The sequence below is a fragment of the Dipteris shenzhenensis genome, chromosome 32 (genome assembly GCF_047967505.1).
Source record: "Dipteris shenzhenensis isolate YYH24624 ecotype China chromosome 32, Dip_SZ_1.0, whole genome shotgun sequence".
NCBI classification, from domain to species: Eukaryota; Viridiplantae; Streptophyta; class Polypodiopsida; order Gleicheniales; family Dipteridaceae; genus Dipteris; species Dipteris shenzhenensis.
Genome location: NC_141627.1, coordinates 9345527 through 9366809, shown reverse-complemented (window position 1 = coordinate 9366809; position 21283 = coordinate 9345527).

Below are 21283 nucleotides of genomic sequence, written 5' to 3'. Positions count from 1 at the left end.
AGAAAGGTAGCCTCTAGTGGTTGATGTCCACCATAATGACCAATCAATGCCAAGTAGTGTAACAAGGTCACTCCCTAAGATAAAATTCAGTACAATAGATGATGTGGTGGTGAGCCCTAGTTTGGGAAGAGAGTCATCTTTTGAGTCTAGATACGACCTATGGGACGTATTGAAGGACTACCAACACATTTCATGATGGTTAACCAACTGTTATCACTCATGCCAAACTTCACAAGCTCTACCAACAAATTCTAAATTCAAGGGCACCAATGACAATAATGCCAAATACCCCTTCCCTGACCATTTGCATAGCACAATTGATTCCCAACTAGATGGATCAGAAGGGGCCATCTATGATGAGAGAATAGTAGTCCTCATGGTAAGTATTGCAGGGCTAGACAATACCAAGCATGCTCACTCGATGGAGGCTCCAAAGTCAAGTTTTTCTAGATGGGATCTATCAAGATCTTATTTGCTATCCACATGGCAGATCAATGGTGTGCATAGTCAATGGGCCTTCTCCTCGGAGTGAAAATCATAGTGGGAAGCATGACATTTGTAATTGCAATAGCAGCATTGTGCATTGAAGATATAAATGGCATAGACCCTTGCTATCCGGTAGGCCTTCGCTCCAACATGCAGTGTTAAGCAAGATTGGCATTCCAAATGAATCACTATTTGGAAGAGTAAGAAAAAGATTATATTATTGGTTGCCACTAAATGACCATTAAACACTCGTCTTCGATCACTGATTTTTTAGGGAGTCAATATGAGTGACGGATTTGATGAAGTTGAGAAGGACCCATACCTTAAAGATCAATCCAAATCTCATAGGCTTGTTCGAATTGGATGCTGTAGCACTCATGGAAAAATACTAAATGGTGCAATAAGAAATGGTTTGGCCAAAAGAAATCCCCGATGAGACACAATTAGTAGTGGAGATTGAAAGTGACTCTGATATTCAACAGCTTGCTGGCCAAAAGAAATCCCCGATGAGACATAATTAGTAGTGTATCAAGCAGTGGAGCTTGAAAGTGATCCCGATATTCAACAACTTGTTGCAATGAAAAAAGCCTTTGAATGGAACCTCCAAAAGTCCCAACGAGTCAAGGAAAATTACTTGTTAGAGCTCAATTTGGGAACTAAAGTTGACCCATAGGTTGTTCGTATAAGTTCCCAAGTTGACTCCGATGTTTCAATCAAAACTGCAAAGCCCTCGACCATTCCAAGATTCCTTGCTTGACATTGTTGTAGGCTACCAAATGCACTCCTTCTTGGATGGCTTTAACAACGACAACCAAGTAAGTATGGTGGAGTAGGATCAAGAGAAGATTGCGTTCATCATGGAGTGGGGATTGTTTGCATCCAATGTAATGACATTTGATCTAAAGAATGCTCCAACAGTGTTCCAAAGAATAGTGCGAGAGATCTTGGATGAATACTTAACTTCATTCATGTGAATTTTTATTGATGAATTTAGTGCATTTGGTGATCAATATCTATAGCTCACTCATCTCATGATGTGCTTGATGAAGTGTCAAGAAGCCCATCTATCCCTTAATTCGGCCAAATGCACCTTTCAGCGACGAGTAGTAGAAAGCTATTGGGACAAATCATATCCAAAGAAGGGATCGCCATGGTTCCAAGAAAGGTGGAGAAAATCTAGAAGGCTACACTACTAATCAATAGCAAACAATTGGCATGTTTCTTAGGCCAAGTTCAGTGGCATAGCTAGATGTTCAGGTATCTTGTAGGCATGGCAGCACCCCTTAACAAACAACTTAACAAGTTTTTATAGTATGGTCTCCAAAGTGTAACTTATCATCAATAAGTGTGAAGATTATGTTGGCCAATGATCCAATAGTCCAACTGCCAAACTGGAACCTTTCGTTCCATGTCTTTATGGATGCCGCTAATGTGGCAATATGCGGTGTGTTGATGCAAGAGTAGCAACCCAATTGATATCGGCCAGTGTATTATGCCAGTCGATGATTGCCAAAGGCTGAAAGAACTATGACACTCCAGAGAGAGAGGCACTGGAAATGATATGTTTGGTGAGCAAGTTTTGATACTACCTCTTGAGAAATAAGTTCACCTTCCACAAGGACCATTTTGTGGTATTAGACCTTGTCAACAAAACAAACCTCATAGGTAAGTTAGCACATTGAATGTTGCTCTTACAAGAGTTTGATTTTTTTGGTTGTTCATACTTTAGGTTGTGCCCATGCAATCGCTTTTTTCTAGCTTGGAGAAAGAAAGAAACAAAGAAAGTTTATTAAAGTCTTCGAAAGACCGATGGGTCTATGAGACTATGAAAAACATGATTCAATGAGTTGTGGTAGTGGAGCTACTAAATGAGCATCCAGACCAATGCAACATGCAAAAAATGCAAAATGGCAGTAATAAATCCTAAGTACAACATAGTCATATTGGTAGTCGACTATATATCATTCTCAACATCATCATCATCAACCGCAAGATGTCAGGATGGATGAGGCAGTGGAGGCATGAGGTTGGTAATAGAGTGCTGCCGCCCCCTCAAAGGTGTAGTCCTAGAACGTCTCTTGGTCATAGCTCTGCATCTAACTAGGGTCACTGTGACCCCCGTTGATCGAGCTCTGACTCTAAACAAGGAGGGGATGTCCCCCACCATGATTTGTGTGTCAATCCTCTGTCTGAACTATCGGGTCACTGGCTCCGAGTCACGATCATGTCGAGGCCTCGTCCCGCGAGGGTCTATGTGGTTTGGATGAAAGAACTCCGTGATTGAGCTCTAAGAGGGATCAGCTGAGGAAGAAGACTGATCTTGGCTCCATGCTTGGAGTATCCTCTCGCGATGTCTAAATATCTCATGAATGAAACCTACCAAACATCACTAGTCTGGGTAGGAGAGGAACGGGCCAAAATCCCATAGCTATCTCTAAAGAGGTAGTAGAAATGCCCTCGGATCTCATAGTAAACAAGACACCTGAAGATGAAATGCTCCTCTGTCTCAACCTCCTGCATGTCACACAATGTGCATATGCGCCTCTCCCTGGGTAGTCGCTCTGCTCTGCCGCTCTCGATATAAAGTCTATGTGAGGAGACCCAAAACTGCCCAAGAGAGATCCTCAGTGAGTGGGGTAGGAGAATCTGTGTGTATCTTGGTGGGTCAATGAAACCCTCCGTTGTGATATGTAAGAAGTGATCTCTGTAGAAGCCTAGCTTCACTGGAAGATCACTCGGGCCCCAACGAGGTTCGAAATGTGTGTAGTTGTAGTAGATCCTCACGGATAACTAGGTTGACCTCGTGTGATAGACTAGAATGGAGATAGTTTGACAATGTGGAGCCCCAGCCCCTCAAACCATCTCTTTGTGCATGCATACTAGCACCTCTGGTCTCCCCCTACTGCAAGTGCCATACAAGAGGACACTGCTAGCCATTGTAGCCTACTATGCCCAAAGTTGTAATCCCCATACTCCTTGACTTGGCACAGATACGTGATGACCTGAAATGCAGCATCTAGTTGTAATGGGGGTGACCCAAACTCTGCCCGAATGATTTGGTGAGGAACGGATGGCTTACCCATGAATCATCCGTGATAACATGAGAACCTGTAGCCGCTCCACCCTTGCCCACTCTGTATCCAATAAGTCTGGCCCCCAATATGGACTGCCATACATCTCCGCTGGGTGGACCAAGGAGTAAAAAAGAAACCCTTTGGTCCGTGGATCCTGAAAGTGAGAGCGGAAGCACTGCCTCTCTAGTCTAGCCAATGAAGCATATCCTCTGCCTAAGCGTGCCTCCATCATGGGTCTCATAGTGAAGATGGGTCCAAAAAAGATGACCCCAAGATAAGTCTATGATGCAACTACCTCAACAGGTGACCCATCAAATGCAAATTGCTCCTGGCGCATAACGGCTCGAGATGTATTGAAGATCATAACCTTGGTTTTACCCAGGTTGACCTTCAAATCATGAGACTCACAAAAGGACTGTAGTGCGTCAAGGTGTCTCTAGGGCCTCCCTTTGCTGAGGAAGACAAGAGAGCCACATCATCTGCATAAAGCAATATCTGGATCTGTGTGCTCGCCGCGAGAGAGCAACCTACCCCCCCTGTGTCTACATCATTGTCTCAAGCTTGTAAATGTAGAGGCCAAACAAGGTAGGTGATAATGGGCATCCTTGTTTGACCCCGATAGTGCTCATGATCTCATCTTTCCACCTAGATCCTGCCTGAAACTCGCTCATAAAGTGCCATGACAGCCCAAATGATCTCCTAGTCATAACCCAAATCCTATAGGCGTCGTATGAGGCGGGCTCTTGGAATTGTGTCAAATGCCTTGCGAAAATCCATAAAGCAACAGTAAACTCTCTGCTTCTGTGCCCTCGCCTCCTCGATGATACATATGAGCATGAGAATGTGGTCCATGTTCCCATGATCACGTCTAAATCCGGGCTTGTCCTATTGCTCTAAGTCCTCGACACTCCGCAAATCTACTGACCTCATAATCAAGCACTGATACATAAATCTTGGACATGACATGTCCAATCATAATGATCCTGTAGTTCTCTGGGCTCATGGCATCTTGCCTTATGAATGGGTGAGATCATGTTGATGGTCCAGGTGCATGGAAACCCCAAACAAATAGCTTCATTAAATAGCTTTGCTAAGATCAGGGCTAGGAGGTTAATCTCATATGGAATGAACTCAGTGCACAGTCCCTCATGATCCTTCGCTCGGCCATTATGAAGTTTCATTACAGCATCCTTTACCCCCCCTAGTGAAGAGGGTGCAGGATGTGGGGTGTGGCATATGTGAGAGGTTAGGGACTAGCTCATTGGGATATCATAGAGTGTGCATGCATAATCAAACCACACCTGAGTGTCAGTGAGTGGTGAGGGGGACCGCCCCTCTAGAAATCTCCACCAAAAGTCATTACAATTGTTACTGAACAGAATGTTCAGTAGCTCCTCCTCGTTCCTACGAACAAAGTCTAGTTTCTTTCTGTGTACCAGTCGACGGTGCTCACGTAGCAATTGCTCAGAAGACTATTTTTGGTTTCAAATCTGAGCTGATGGCATAAAGCCTTACAGTCATCATCATACCAACTATTACAGGGTACAGTCCCAAGGGGGTAGTGGGTGGGTGGTGTGGGGGAAAGCATAGAGAGTAGCCTCGTGTAGGGCAGCACGGTCCTCTAATAGGGGTATAAAGTCAATGTAGGCAAGAAGTATAGATGGCTAGAGTAAGTAGGTGAGTGATTGCGATCAAAGTGTATATCATGGTAGGTGGAGTAAGAGCTAAGTGGGGTTGAGAGTGTTGTGCGACGGGGAGTAGAAATGCTAAAGAAAAGATAGGTGTGGTCAGCCCCTGGAGAGAGAGGCGCTACGGTAAAGTCAATGATGTGAGATGTGAAGGCAGGGGATCCCATGATGTAGTCCACAAAACTAGAGCCTCCCCCATGTGGAAAGCACATGAAACCACCTGATGCGGGTCATCTGTCAAGACCATTATAAATAACAAGATCAAATATTCTACCGAGGTCTAATAGGGCCTACCCATAAGATGTGAAAGGTCTGTCAGCCGAAACCAGTAGCATACCTACCTCCTTAAGGTCAATGTCTGGCAATAGAGTAGAATCATCCCTGAAGTTGAGGAGTGGTGCCTGATGAGCGCCTGTCCTTGCGTTGAAGTCCCCAACTAGGAGGACTTCTCTGCAACTAGAGAAGTCAACAATGGATTGATAAATGCAGCAAATGGGGATTTCTCATCCTCACCTTGAATATCTCTAGCAAAGTGGGAGGTCTTAGGGGGAAAGTAGCAAACTGCAATAAATAGATCCCGGTTGTCCATGTGTTGAATCCGGATCCATGAATTCAGATCCAGAGGAACCTGGAATGTGTATCTCCCTGCTCTACTGAGATGGACCCCAAAAGTGTGGATCTATAAAGGACTACGACTCTTCCTGACCCTCGAGCTCCTTCTGTATCCCTCGTCTCATCTCTATAGGCAGACTCCCATGTATAACCACTGACTACTAGTAGTGGGTGCTCTGGACTTTGATGTGTCTTTGTATAAAAGACTATGTTGTGACCTGTGTAGGATTCTGAGAAATTCCCTATTTTTGACCATAAGGTACCATTACAGTTCCAGATGGTGCAAGATAGGGCCTCGAATATCTGAGTCTCATAGACCCCTTCCCCCTATGTGGGAGAGGAGGTTGGTGCCCGATGGGGGCCTATAAGAAGTCGTCCATCTCATACTACTGCCCACTTCCCCTCCTTGTGTGCTTGATTCCACTGCTACAACTGGAAGCGCCTCTCCTCAACCTGTAGTGGAGTGAGGTCCTCATCCATAGAGATCATTGGCTGGTCTCATAAGGCTGACCTATGACGTAAAGTTGAGAGTCATGCTTGAGCGTCTTGGAACCATATGATAAGGGGCTGCTCTCGGTTGTGGTCCCTCCTGACCCGCCATGTTCTCTCAATCCTGTGCTTAGTTGCCCCTAGAGTAGTGGCCACGAAGGCTGTCACATTTGCCATCAGTGTAACCTCAGTGCGTGGGATCCCCCGTACTCTGATGTTGAGAGCCTTACTGGCTCTCTGCTACTGCTCCAAGAGGGTAGCCAAAACGCTTACCCTTGCAGGTTCTCATTTGGCTATGTGGACCCATCTGGATGTCTCCTCAATGGCATATTGCATGCTCACAATCTGTGCCTCCACCACTGGGGTGCGTATAGCAGTGACCTATTGGAGCTATGAGATCTCTTGTCTAAGTCCCTGAATAAGATCACCCTAGTCTCGGATAGCTTGAGCCTGCTCCTGTATGAGACGCACCTACCCCTGGGTGAAGCGTGTCTGCTCCTATGCAAAGCGTGATAGCTCCATCTCACACTCTTGAATGCTATAAAGCTCCATCAGCAAGGTCTCCCAAGCCTTTGATGAGTTAGCTAGTCCGTGTCCCAATGGAAACTAAAAGAACTGTGGCATGAAAGTGTGGGGATGAGACTGGAGGCTTGGTGACTGGGTGAGATGGTGTAATATGGAGATGATAGTGGCCTAGAGGGAACAGTGTATGACCCCTCCAAAGTAGGTGTCATAATCGGAGAGGAAACTGTAGCAGGAGAAGAAGGGAGAGATGGAAGAGATGGTGTTAGTGACAACCCCTCTATCCTAGGGGAGGGTGGAGCCATTGATTTCATGGGTAGGGGTATATCAGTGCCAGTGGTTATAGCTGTGGATGTAGAGGTTGTGGATGGAAGTGGAGCTGAAATTGAAACTGAGGCTGACACTAAAGCTAAAGCTAAAGCTCGCTGGCATTGAAGCTGAGGATAAGGATGTAGCTGAGATGGAAGTTGAGACTGAAGCTGAGGCGAAGGCTGAGGTTGACACTGAAGCTAAAGCTGAGGCTGAGGTTGACGCTGAAGGTAAAGCTGAGGCTGAGGTGGACCTCGCCTTTACTTTGTTGTCAACTTTGAGTCCACTGCAGTTGTAGCGTGTGTTCACATCTTCGAGTTTCAGTTGTATTTGTTTCTTGTTTCTATTGTCGTCTTTCTTGGCAGCTTTATCCATATCTTTGCCACCTTTCCCTATTTTTCCTGGCTAGTCCTGTGTTCGATGTAGGTTTTAGTGCAGGAGCGGGAGCATGAGCCCCCCCCATGACGGGAGACACACCGAGTCCTGGGGGCAAAAATGGTGGGGCTGTAAGGCAAAGGGTGGAAGAGAATGGATGGATGAGGGTGGAGAGCGAAGTGGCAAGGGAGGGCTAATAGGGGAGCTGCAAGGCGAGGGGGAGCTATGAAGGCGGGCTGCAAGAGGGGAGGCAGAGCAGCAAGGAGGGAGGCAGGCAATGAGCAGAAGGGGAGGCGGAGCAGCTAGGAGGGAAAGTGGAGTACTAGGAGGGGAGGCAGTGCTTCAAGCATGCGAGCTGGGGAGCAGAGAGCAGTGGGCAAGAGAGCTACGTCAGCGGGGTTGCAGGGGAGGAGGGAGCTGTGCGGTCAGAGAGTGGAGCAGGGTGGAGCAACAAGGGTGGAGGGCGGAGTAGCAAGGGCGAAGGGCAAGGACAGAGCATCAAGGGCGAGGTTGCAGGCAGGAGCGGAGCAGAGCTGTAGTGGAGGCAGCAAGCAGAAGAGGAGAAGAGGGGAAAAAGCTACCACGTGAGCAGCTAGCAGGAGCAGCAAGTAGGTGACGCAAGAGAGCGGGAGGGGAGGCTAGTGGGTGGAGTAGGAGAGGAGGGGGCGGAGCTGTCATGGGCAGTCATGACGAGTAGGAGCACCGAGCGGACAAAATACAAGAAAGAAAGAGAGTGAATAGAATCCAAATCTATTCTTTGATTATTTCCCAAATGTAGACCTATTCGAAGTCAAAGTCTAAAGTTCACATTCTAGTGTTTGTACCTACTTGGTATGATTACAATTTCAGTTTATGGAGATTGGCATCCTAGAAAAACAGTTGTCTAGAGACTAACACAAATAGCTCATCCTCTAGAGTCAAATCTTCCAAATCATTACAAGGTAGCTCTATTACTCAGGCTCCAATATCTGGTTCTTCACCATTGTGTTCACCACACGAAAAAGAAGTTATCTTGTGAGAAGCCCGTCAAGAGGTTTCTGGTGGACATTTAGCCAGAGATGAAACCAGTTGGAAGGTATTGGAAGCAAGTCTTTGGTAGCCAACCGTGGCCAAAAATTCCCACAAGCATCCCAACCAATGCGACATGTGCTAACAATTGGGCTAATTGTTGATGATCCAACATCAAATGCTAGACAATCCCATCCTTCCCATTGAACCATTCAAAAAATGTGGATTGGACTTTATCGGAGTGTTCAAATTAGTTACGTGGCATATAGAGAACTAGTAATGTGGCCATTCCCTTGATGAAGCTACCCAAGAGCTAGTCAAACAACACATGATGATCCACAAAGTTCATAGTCTATCACCCTCATGCCAATGAGTATGCAAAATTGTCCAACAAAATCTTGCAAAAGATTATGAAGAATTCGATGAATGAGAATCAGATAGATTGGGATGTTAAACTCCGCCCCACCTTATGGGCCTTTGGAGTAGCATACAAGGTATCCATAAGGGGTCACTACAAATTAGAGTATAGGTTAGTGTGAACTCTAGGTCAATAAGGACTTAAGCAATACAAGGTGTGTGTGTAGAGCAGTGGGAAAGCTCTGCTTGTACTTACATATGCCTAGGAATCGTCTTTTAGAAATCTCTCTTACAAATCCTATTGCACATCCTAAATGGAATTCCTATATATGTGTTTTGCATGGAATTTCTATATGCACACCGAGGACCCTACATATAATACATACATACAATTACTACATCTAGAGAGAGGAACTCCTACAAATTCTACATGCAAAAAGATAAGATCTCCAAAATTTTACAAATACCTCATAATGGAATAAATTCCAAACTCTACGTTGTGTTTAGATCAAATTTGATGTGTTCTTCTATATGTGACAAAAACCTCACAACCTTTCAAATGACATAGAGAAGTAGCAACATTTTGGCACCATTGTTGCTAAGGAGACTAGCATCTTAAATTAAAGCAGATATGCATAAGCATGCACGAGAAGAACAATCCTCAAACAAACTATTACTGTCATACCACTCAAGGGATGGGAGAGCTTAAATATTTTCAACTAGAGCCAAACACAAGATTCCCTAGCTAAAACCTTTAATTATCAGCCTAGGAATTTATGTTTTCTTATCAAACAGCCAAATAAAAGTGAAATCAAGCCATGACATGGATATCAATATTTAGAGCTTTACATTATAAACATCTCCCCTTTTTTTAGAATAGGGATCTGACATACCCATGAAGCCTTATGGGCAATGGAACATCAAAGGTCATAAATGCCCCTATTCTCACGAAAAGGGAATTTGAAATATCCTTGCTATCCAAACAATCCTCCCTATACAAATGTGGACAATTGGTGGGTGCACAATTGTAATACTCATTCCACACCTCCCATCTCATTTCTTATAAAAATACAACCAGCCTTGTTATTCTTATTCTTCCCATTTAGCCTCCCTCCTCTTCCAAATTCTCTAGCCCCATGCAAGTCACTCCCTCCCTCTACATCAAAGACAATACTCCTATCCTCTATGTACAACTTATGCATTGTGCCCTTCTCACTATAATGATTTAGCCATCCACTCACCCCCAACAATCTCCTCCCTCAAATTGCCCATCTACTTCAACAACCATCCTTGAGCATCGATGGATAATTTTTTATTTTCTTTGCTTGAAGTAATCATCTCCCACTCCCTCTTAGATTCCATCTAGTTTTCTTCATTTTGTAATTTCTATCATTGCTTGGAGATTTTCATCAACTTGTAATTTCTGTCACCTCCATCTTTATTTTACCCTCTCATCCCCTTTCTCCCTATTTCCCCCTTTTTTGATCGTTTCCCTCTCCCCTCTCCTTTCCTCCTCCTCTCTTTCCATCCCACCTCTTCTCTTTTTTTGTCACTCCCTCTCCAATCTCACTCTCTTTTTCCCCTTCCACCATTCTCCTACCCCCTCTCATTCCCATCCCCCTTTTCTCCCTCGACTCTCTCACCCTCTTTGATTCTCTCATCCCCCCTTCATTCTCTCACCCCCTTCCCATTCCCATTTTCTCTCTCATCCCCCCTATTTTTGTCCCATGACATTTCCTACTCTGCTCCCCTTCAATTCTCTCACCCCTCCATTCTTTCCACCCCCCCTTTCCACTCACTCCCTTTCCATGCCCCCTACACCCCCTTGCATTACCTTCCCCCTCTCTCTAACCCCCTCATACTCCACTGTAACCTCCCCCCCCTTGCCCCTCAGGCACTGTGCCGACCCCCCATACATGCCACCATGGGTGCCTGCCACCCTAGATGCCTTATGTGCTGACCCATGCCTCCGTTTTGTGCCAACTACACTTGGTTGTCTATGTGCTTTGGGTGCTACCTAACTCATCAAGACCATGTGCCTTTGAGATTCATCACCTGAGGTGACTACCTTGGATATGGCACCCCCTGTCCTACCTCTATATTGCTTGTCATCGCCGTTGTTGGCACAACTGCCTAGGGTGTCATGTGCCCTCCCCTATGCCTCCTATGTTGTCATCAAACTTCAGCTCTTGATACTCCTAATCACTCTCCCCTCACCCCTACTTGCCTATTGCACCTCTCCCCTCATGGCAAAGCTATCGTACTCTCCATTGTGTCCAAGGTTCAGAGTGGCTAGACCAGCTAACATCCCCTTGCCATTCCTCCTCTACTTGCCTCGGTGTTAGCACCCTTCACAAAGTTTCTATGACTCTACCCACTGCCACTAGTTCATAGTCTAGTTTGTTTCACTCCACACATCTATGTGCCCTTTCTTCAATCTCTCCCTCATAGTTTGTGGCCATTGGCCTCAAAACTCACTAACCTTCCTTCAGGTGCTTGCAAAAAACTCCGCCACCAAAACGGGCCTCGAATCAAAAAAATGCTGCAATTTTTCAATCATGATGTCATTCTACTTTTTATAGAAGTCTTTAACCTTATGACCCATTTTACCACAGTAGTAGCATTCAACATTGCTGTTTGCATTTTGGCCTCTCTGCCATCCACCATGACCTCTTTGGCTCCCCCTGCCTCTAAAGTTACCACGTCCTCCTCCATAGGACTCGTTTTCTTGAATTTGCTGCATATTCTAATTTCTGCCACGGCCTCCACATCAGCCTACTCTACCTCTGTCTCTACCTCTTCCAGCATTTGAGTAGAAGGCAGCTTCTTTTGAAGTTCCTCCTGAAGAAGATGCACCACCATTGCTTTGCTCTTTAGAAATTAGAAGACCAATCAACTCCTCAAAATTAGGAAATTTTTCACGGACGACAATGGATGTTCGGAATTGTGCATAATCCTTTCCTAGACCATTCAATGTCATAGAAAGTAAATCATCATCTTCCACTGGTGACCCAATGGAAGCAAGTGCATCTGCAATCTTCTTCACCTTCATGTGTTAGTCGTTGATGCTCATATTTTCTCTCTGCATATTATGCAACTCCTGCTTGAGCTGCATTTTCCTTGCTTGCATATTTGTGCTATACATTTTTGTTAAAGTATCCCACGCCTCCTTTGGTGTGCTTGCATCTTGAATATGCACAATCATAGAATCTGAAATAGTGATAGATAGCCAGTACATAACTTTTGTGGCTCTCTCATGCCATCCTTTAAATGCTTGCAACTCCTGTTAATTGGGAACATTAGGAATAATTGGTTCTTGTTCAGCTCCAGTAATGAACTCCCAATGGCCTTTTCCCTTAAGGAAATTCATCATTCTAAACTTCCATGCTTGAAAGTGGTTCTTGTTAAGCTTTTTAGTGACTATTTGTGAAAGAGCATCAGACGCCATTATAGAACACTGCAAAAATATTCTATCACTACAAAAAACACAACTTCTACCTCACAAGGGCAAATCTGCAAAACTGACAAAAGTGGTATTTGACCACACAGTCACTTCCTAGTGATGATTTTGCATCAACAAGCCATAAGAATGATTCTGTCACTCCCAATATCTCTGTACATAGGCATACAATGCAATTTCTATGATAAATTTTCATCGACTTGCAGAACAGTCTTTGCACAATAAAAATACGACACTTTTTTAAGTGCCTGCAGAAAACTTCTGCCACCAAAACAGGCCTTGAATAAAAAAATGCTCCAATTTTCCAATCATGATGTCATTCTGCTTTTTATAGAAGTCTTTAACCATATGACCCATTTTACCACACTAGTAGCATTCAACATTGCTGTTTGCATTTTGGCCTCTCTGCCATCCACCACGACCTCTTTGGCTCCCCCTGCCTCTAAAGTTACCATGTCCTCCTCCATAGGACTGGTTTTCTTGAATTTGCTGCATATTTTGATTTCTACCATGGCTCCAGATTGGCATGCTCTACCTCTACCTCTACCTCTTCCAACATTTGAGTAGAAGACTTCTTTTGAAGTTCCTTCTGAAGAAGATGCACCACCATTTCTCTGCTCTTTAGAAATTAGAAGAGCAATCAACTCCTCAAAATCAAGAAATTTTTCATGGACGGCAATGGATGTTTGTGCATAATCCTTTCCTAGACCATTCAAGGTCATAGAAACTAAATCATCATCTTCCACTGGTGACCCAATGGAAGCAAGTGCATCTGCAATCTTCTTCACCTTCATGTGGTAGTCATTGATGGTCATATTTTCTCTCTGCACATTATGCAACTCCTGCTTGAGCTGCATTTTCCTCGCTTGCATATTTGTGCTATACATTTTTGCCAAAGTATCCCATGCCTCCTTCGGTGTGCTTACATCCTGAATATGCACAATTATAGAATCTGAAATACTGATAGATAGCCAATACATAACTTTTCTGGCTCTCTCATGCCATCCTTTAAATGCCTGCAACTCTTGTTGATTGGGAACATTAGGAATAATTGGTTCTTGTTCAGCTCTAGTAATGAACTCCCAATAGCTTTTCCCTTAAGGAAATTCGTCATTCTAAACTTCCATGCTTGAAAGTTGTTCTTGTCAAACTTTTCAGTGACTATCTGTGAAAGAGCATCAGACGCCATTACAGAACACTGGAAAATGTTCTGTCATTGTAAAAAATACAACTTCTGCCTCACAAGGGCAAATCTGCAAAACTGATGAAAGTGGTATTTGACCACATAGTCACTTCCTAGTGACGATTTTGCATCAACAGGCAATAAGAACGATTTTGTCACTCCCAATATCTCTACGCACAGGCATACGATGCAATTTCTATGGCAACTTTTCACCGACCTGCAGAACAGTGGTCGCATAGCAAAAATAGGGCAGTTTTCTGAGTGCCTGCAAAAAACTTCTGCCACCAAAATGGGCCCTGAAATGGCCTCGAATCAAAAGAATAATGTTACCAAGGGCTTTGCCCTTATCCGTAGCATATACTACCCTCTTGCCACACCGCGAAGGGCATCCCAATCTGAGACAGTGCACTCTTGCACTTTCCGGCTGTGCTACATGTAGAGGTTTGCTCCCAAATTGGAAAAAGGAAAGCAACACTGATCCTCTTACCAAGACACCCTGAACTTGGCTTGCTTTCTTGAGGTCCTTACCATGAACCGAGCTCTGATACCATTTGAAGAGAGTGGGAGAGAAGTAAGGAGTCTCACTTGCGGCTTTCTCACATACACAATGGGGGAATACACATAAAGGTGGAGGCTGAAAACAGTTTTCCTCTTCTTAGTTGTGAAAGCCAAAAGAACTCTCTTAGTACAAAAGGAATAGGTGAACCCTATGTGTGGGTCTCAAACCAAACTCAGCTAGCCTAGGTGGCATACTAATTGAGCCACTAACTAGAGTACATAAAGATAGCTGTCATCTAGCTATTATTCATGGGTGCTGTACCAACCGCCTCTGCAGCTAACAAGTCGGTGACATAAATGCACAACGGTCACCCTGGCATATCACGAGTGGACCTCGATATCTCAACATTAGTAGCTATGAGTCTTTCAATGCTACTCATATAGCTATTGTTGACAATGAAGATGGGATGAGTGATTCTAAAACTAGCAGCGATGATGCCAAAGCAAGTGTCTAAGACACATGCTCCATAAAGGAAAAAATCAAGTTAACTTCTGACACAGCCGATGGATATCTCCTTGTGGCCATGACCACAAAGCTAAGACAAGAAATGGTACAAGCCAAGGACTAGAAGCTTCACACATATCAGCCACCACCCTTGACATGTCCAATGTAGAAGAACATTTGGCACTCATATTGCATGGCCAATCATACAGTAAATGAGTGTCTCATCCTAAGCTATAGAATCAATGCACAATCAAATCAACCACCAAGGATGTGATGTCACATTTATTCAGCTAATGGGCATGATAAAAGTAATTACATCTTCAACATGCAAAACAACCCACCCTGACCTCAACAATACCAAGTGGCATCCATCCTAATGCACATGCAGCCAACAATTGCTCAAGCATTGCCGGCTCCAAGGTTGAATTCTTTTCTAATTTGGACCAAATCCCTACAATTGCTTAGAAATCCCAACTCCAACAATACCCAAGGGCACCGATTCACCCTCCTTTGGCAATTCCTATACAACAATTTCAAGCTAAAGAAGTGCAAAATGACTTTGAATCTGATGCAGAGTATCTAATGTATTATCTAGAAGGGACAAAAAGATTGATCCATTTTTATGCAAATTAAGTTTTTCCAAACACATATCGAGCATGTGTTATGGATGTGGAGAGAATCATTGGATTACAACATACCCTTATCATGGAAGCCTTGCTACTTTCCAACCACTTTGCAAAGAATGTGGAATTGTCCATGCTTGTATAGATTGTCCCCTCAAACCCAAGCATGAAGGCCTAATTGATCTTGAAAATTCCAATATTTATGGTCAGCCTTGAATGGGAGATTGATCTTGAATAGCTCATCATTGATAGCTATGGCTCGAACTTTTATGACCTTGAAATGGAGGCTAAAAATACTCAATTGGAAGAGAAAATGTTCGATAAGGATTCAGCCATTCTCCATGCCTTGATGGCCATTAAGACTCCCAAAGTTGAACCTCCAAAAATGCATAATAGCAAAAGAACTTAAAAGAAGACTAAAGGTGGACACCAATGCAAATTCAAGATCAAACACTTCAATGAGTTTGAACAAGTATAATATAGGATTATGGAGTTGTACCTCACTAAGCCATTCCAACCAACAACTGAGCCTCCTCAACTTGAATGGGCCCCAGTCTTGAAGGAGTGTCTATAGCAATTGAATCACTACTTGGGAATACTTTGCTAGTGGAAAATTTAGCCCACAATTCTTAAAATAAAAAATTGCAATAATCAAGACACATGTGGAGGGAAGATTGATCCTGAGGTTACAATAAAACAAATCCACCAAGATACGCAAAAGCTCAATGATGATACTAATCCACCCACTAATCATACCACCTATCTGGCTAATTCAACACAATCAGAGGTAGATATTTGTGAGGTACCAGATTACTTCAAAACCTACACTAGTGTGGCAGCGTCCCTATAGCAATGCCAAGACCACTATGAGAGCCTGAAGTACAAGAAATGGATAGCATTGGAGAGACTCCAGTGTATGAGGCACTAGTGGTCTTGGCATTGCTAGCATTGTCACAATTTTTAGAATGCTTGTCATTGCCTCATAAGACAATGCTAGCAATCTTGATATTGTATTAAGAGTGCTTGGAATGCTTGTCATTTCCTCATAAGACAATGCTAGACAATTACTTTTTATCAAATCTTCCACATGACAAGCATTCCAAGCACTAGTGGTCTTGGCATGGCTAGCATTGTCCTCATAGCAATGCTAAGACCACTATGCTAGGCAATCTGGATATTCTATTAAGAGTGCATGCAAATCTTTATGAGATTGCAAGATTCGATAGAAAATTGATCTTGCAATATGCCATGATATCCCACTGTTTCTACAAATTGTTAGTGGAATTCTTTTGGTTCAAAGAATTTGACCAAGCCTTTGAACTTCTAAAGTGATACTGCCTAGTCACAACTTCCATCCTAATAGCCCAAATTGGCTATGAATTTGTCAAACTATGTGATGTATGCCAATGGACCAACATAAAGACTTAAATCCCTTAACAATAATAATGGCATAATAAAACTTTGAAAAATGGGGGATTGACTTTGTGGGCCCAATACATCCTACTACTAAAGAAACAAAAGCAAACACAAAGTGGATGCCCAAAGTATTGCCAAGTTCCTTTATGAAAATGTAACCAAAATACCCCTTGGAAATAGCTCCTGATTGAGGCATACATTTCAATCAATGAAGCGATCCAAGATCTCTCTTAGGATCATGGTCCTTATTAAAAAAGTACTGCTACTATCCCCGAGGCAATGGACAAGCAAAGTCCACCAAGAAAAATATGTGCAATATTCTCACAAAGGTAGTGGAACCCAAACACTTTGATCGGGATGAGAAATTGAACTTTGCATAAAGTTGTTTGAATGGATACAATCCCTGTAGGATAATCCTACCTTAAAACCATATATCCAAAAATTCCTTCACTCAAATTGCACCAAAGAAGAATAGGATAGGAAATATGGTGCCATTACTATAAATCAGAAGCTGCTCGATATGTATCTTAATAATGCAATGATTGAGGACACTTTTTCACTTACACTTCAAGGGAAGAAATATCTTTCAAGGATTCTTCATACAATCACAGAACCTAACCTCAAGGAAATAGTAAGTGTTTATCCATAAGCTTGGGTGGAAAGAGTGGAAAGAATCCCTCCCTTTGACTCCAAACATTTGTTCTATTAAGTAGAAAGATAAAGTAAGACTGGATCTAGCATCTGGCCCTCTTGTTAACGAAGCAAGTCCATTGCTCCTTTAGCCAAAATTTTAAAACTCCCCACTTACTAGTGGCAATGATCATTGATATAGAGGTGCACAAATAGGAAATGGGTCTACAAATGTCACCACAACCTCTTGAGGATCTGGACTTACTCCTATCAATAGCATGGGTATAATCACAATTGCCTGTTTTTGACACATTGCCTAGTGAGGATTCCTCAAAGGAGCAACTACTTGCATCATTGGATGCCAGAAATGCAAAGTTACAACATGACATTCTACAATGCAGAGCATGATTGCACCCAAAAGACATTCAACAATAGAAAGGACTAGAGACTAGATTTGTGCAAGACGGCGGGCCTTCAACTATCATGGACATTAATGACAAACAAAGGGTCCCATTGCAAGCTCAACAATAGGACCCTACACCCAAGTGTCAGAATTGCAAATGGAGTAACCCCAAGCCAACACTATAACTTCAGGATGGATGCATGGGCACCAAGTGTATTAGTGGTTTTGAAAAACCTCATCACCATTTAGCATCATTCAACATAAAGCCAAACAGATGTAGAAAATGTCAAAATTATTCACTAGCTTGGCCAAGGATCTCCGTGAATTAGAATGCCAACTCGTAGTAGACATCCTCCAATTTCAAGGAAGACAAACAAAGGTCACATATTTTTGTGCCCAAATATCCAAGAAAGAGCTTGAAGAGATGCACATGAACCAAGCTCTCCAATGTAAGGGAAAAGTAGGCCTTGAAATGACTTTTAATCCACAATAGAGCCAAGTACAACTTTTAGAAGCACTCAATGCTAAGGCATTACTACAAACATCCAACAAGTGATTGAACTCATTCAATACTCAACAAATAGAGGAGTTGCCCAAGCTAGGCTCACACTATTCCACAAAAAGAAAACCTTTAGGACTATTAGGACAAGCTTGTAGAGTTGCAATAGGATTTGGTGGACTACACTTTTCATGTCAAGGAACTTATGGACAAATGCCTCCTACTAAAGGAATAACTTGACACAAACTTATAGGTAGCCACTACTCAAGCCCAAGTCATGGAGAAATGGTCAAGTACAAATTAACACATTCCTCGACAAGAATGGATTAGCCTACAAATGAAGCAACTTAAGGGTGCCTATAACTCCATCTACCATCAATATAAGGAGAAATGTATGGACTCAAAGTTGGTACTCCAATTGCTAGCCCAAATGAGGCAATGGATGAACTAGTGAGTGAAGTCTCATTACAGCACATGACCATACTTTACCACGAGCTGGTGGTAGCCCTACAAGTAGAAGATCATCTCATAGGATGTGCACTGATCCAATCATGGAAGAAGCTCCAATCAAGATCCTATCTTCTTGCCCGACCATTAAATGGGAATATTCCATGGGGGAAAACTCTTGTACTAAATTTTTCATGACTTGACTAAAGGTGAAAGAAATATCTTCTTCTGTCTTTCCATCCATGCTAGGCTTATTACACTCAGAACTAGTCCTCCCATCAGGGTCATTGGTGGTTTTTTGCCTCTACACCAAAATCCCTCAATCTTATCCATAGGGCATGATGCCTCCACCATCCACCCCTTGAAGCATGCACAACCTCTACTTTTTACCCTTGAGCCTATGCCAATATCATGACCCAAGATCCTAAGTTACAAATATAATAAAATGGTGACAATTATTATGTTTGTGAGTGAACAAAAACCTCAAAACCTTTCAATAGATGTAGAGAAGTTGCAACATGTGGAAGCAATGGTCCTAATGATGGAGCACTTGACTCTGAGTCTTTAGATCACATTGCTAAAAAACATGAGGCTAAAACAATGACATAGTTCACCAACATTTGAAGAAATGGATGGAAAATTTTACATCTTTAAGGGAAAAGATACCTTGTTACTCTTTAGATCCAAACAAGCTCTACATCTTGGCAAGTTGAAGCTCCCATGGTTAGGCTTATATTAGTTAATAAAGAGGTTTTATGATGGGACATTTTTATTGTTGGGAATTTTTCAAGGTGAGACATTCAAGTAGCTGATGCATGGCTATAGATTTTTACCCTATTTTGGGTCTATGCCTCTATTTCCATTTTACGACCTGCTATTGGGCTTGCCAGATGTCATTTTGGCATGTGTAAAGTAATTTGGCCAAATCAAATGTTTGCCCATCAAAGGGTATCCAAAACTATCCCAAGGCCTCTTTAATTGTACACGTGCATGCATGTGAATGGATGCAGTTGCAAACCCACCTTGCTGATATCATCCACAACATGCATATATGCTTCACTGATAGAGGGTGATCACAACTTCTTCATTAGTATGGCCTCTCCATCTTTAAGGATCTAGCATCAATGGGTTTTTTGGATAGAGGCACAAGACATGATGTTTCCTTCTCAAGAGCACCCTATGCCTTTTCTAGAGCATAACTCATGGGAGATGGTGCCCAACATCAATGCTTGGAACATTTGGGTTGCCTACCCAAGTTTTGTGAGGGGAGGCCACCAAGTTATCTTGATAGCCAAAAATAGCCATATAGTAGGACATAATTTGTTCCTTGCATGCCATATTCCGCATGGGCCATGAGGATCTTGGATGACCACTAAGAGTTGGGTGCATTTCCATAAGGCTTGGCCTGCAAGTGTCTTCTATGTATATATAAAGTGACGCATTCACTTGATGTATATTCCTCTGCCTTGGTTGCTAGCCCTTGTTTCAAAGATTCCCTAGGAAGTGAGTTGGGCTCTCTAAAAATAGGCTTGCTAGCAACCAATTTTTTTTCTAGCATTTCTTACATGATCACCAACCCTTGATTGATCGATTTGTATGGTTGGTTTTTTCAAGCATTTATAGAAATTTCTTTTCTTTGGGAAACAAAAAAGGCTCTTTGGCTATGTATTTACAAAGTGACACATTCAAGAGATGTATAGTTCTCCACCCTAGTTGCATTGCAGGTGCATCATTTGTACTAGCAGAAACCTATGAGCAGTTTTATCTGATCGTGTTTTTCAAGAGATTTGTAAAATGGTATTTCTTTAGGAAATATGGTTTTTACACTTTTATTTTCACAAGAACTAGATCACTTTATCATATATATATACAAGTCACTCATTCACTTTCACATAACATAAATTTTCTTTTTCATAGACATCCTTTGTACCCATTTTATTACGTAAAAAGAGTGTTGTTAAATAATTTGATATCCCTCACAATCACTCTTAATGTAATAATATTATACATATATAACTACTTATTAGACACATTTGTGTTAATATGACAAGAGCTTTCTAGTGTTTTTAAAGCATAAATAACAAGATATGTTCTAAAGAAGTAAAAATTACTATAAATATGTACTAGCTGTTGGGCTTATGTATCTACTTTCATCAAATATATGCAAGATTTAAGATATTATATGAAAGATTTTGTAAAATATAACCCTCTAGATGTGCTCAAATGGCAATTTTTGATCAATTTGAGTGGTTGAATGACTATATTTGGACATTGCATATGGAAGTTATTCATTTTAAATTGCTACCTAAGGTCGTTTCACAAGCAAAACTACCTTGGGAGACCTACTTCAAAGAGGTTTTGCTGGTGAAACTACCTTGGATGGCTTGATTCAATGAGGTTCTTTGGAGAAACCCCTTGATGAAGATAGGTTGACAGAGGGTTTTCAATGTTACCCCTCTATTAAGTAAAAGTTGTAAAAAGGATCATAAGGGAATTTTCATAGAGAAATCTACTCTACATTTGGGTTTCTTCAAAAGCCATCCCATTATAATATTCACAATCCCAAAGATTCATGTAAATATTTGTGTATGAAATAGGCATTCCTATAATACTTTTCATATTTCTAAGTGAAACTATGTTTTCTTCTGATCCATTTTTGGCATACTTTTACATAGTTGGAAGCTTTTTTTTTCCTTTGC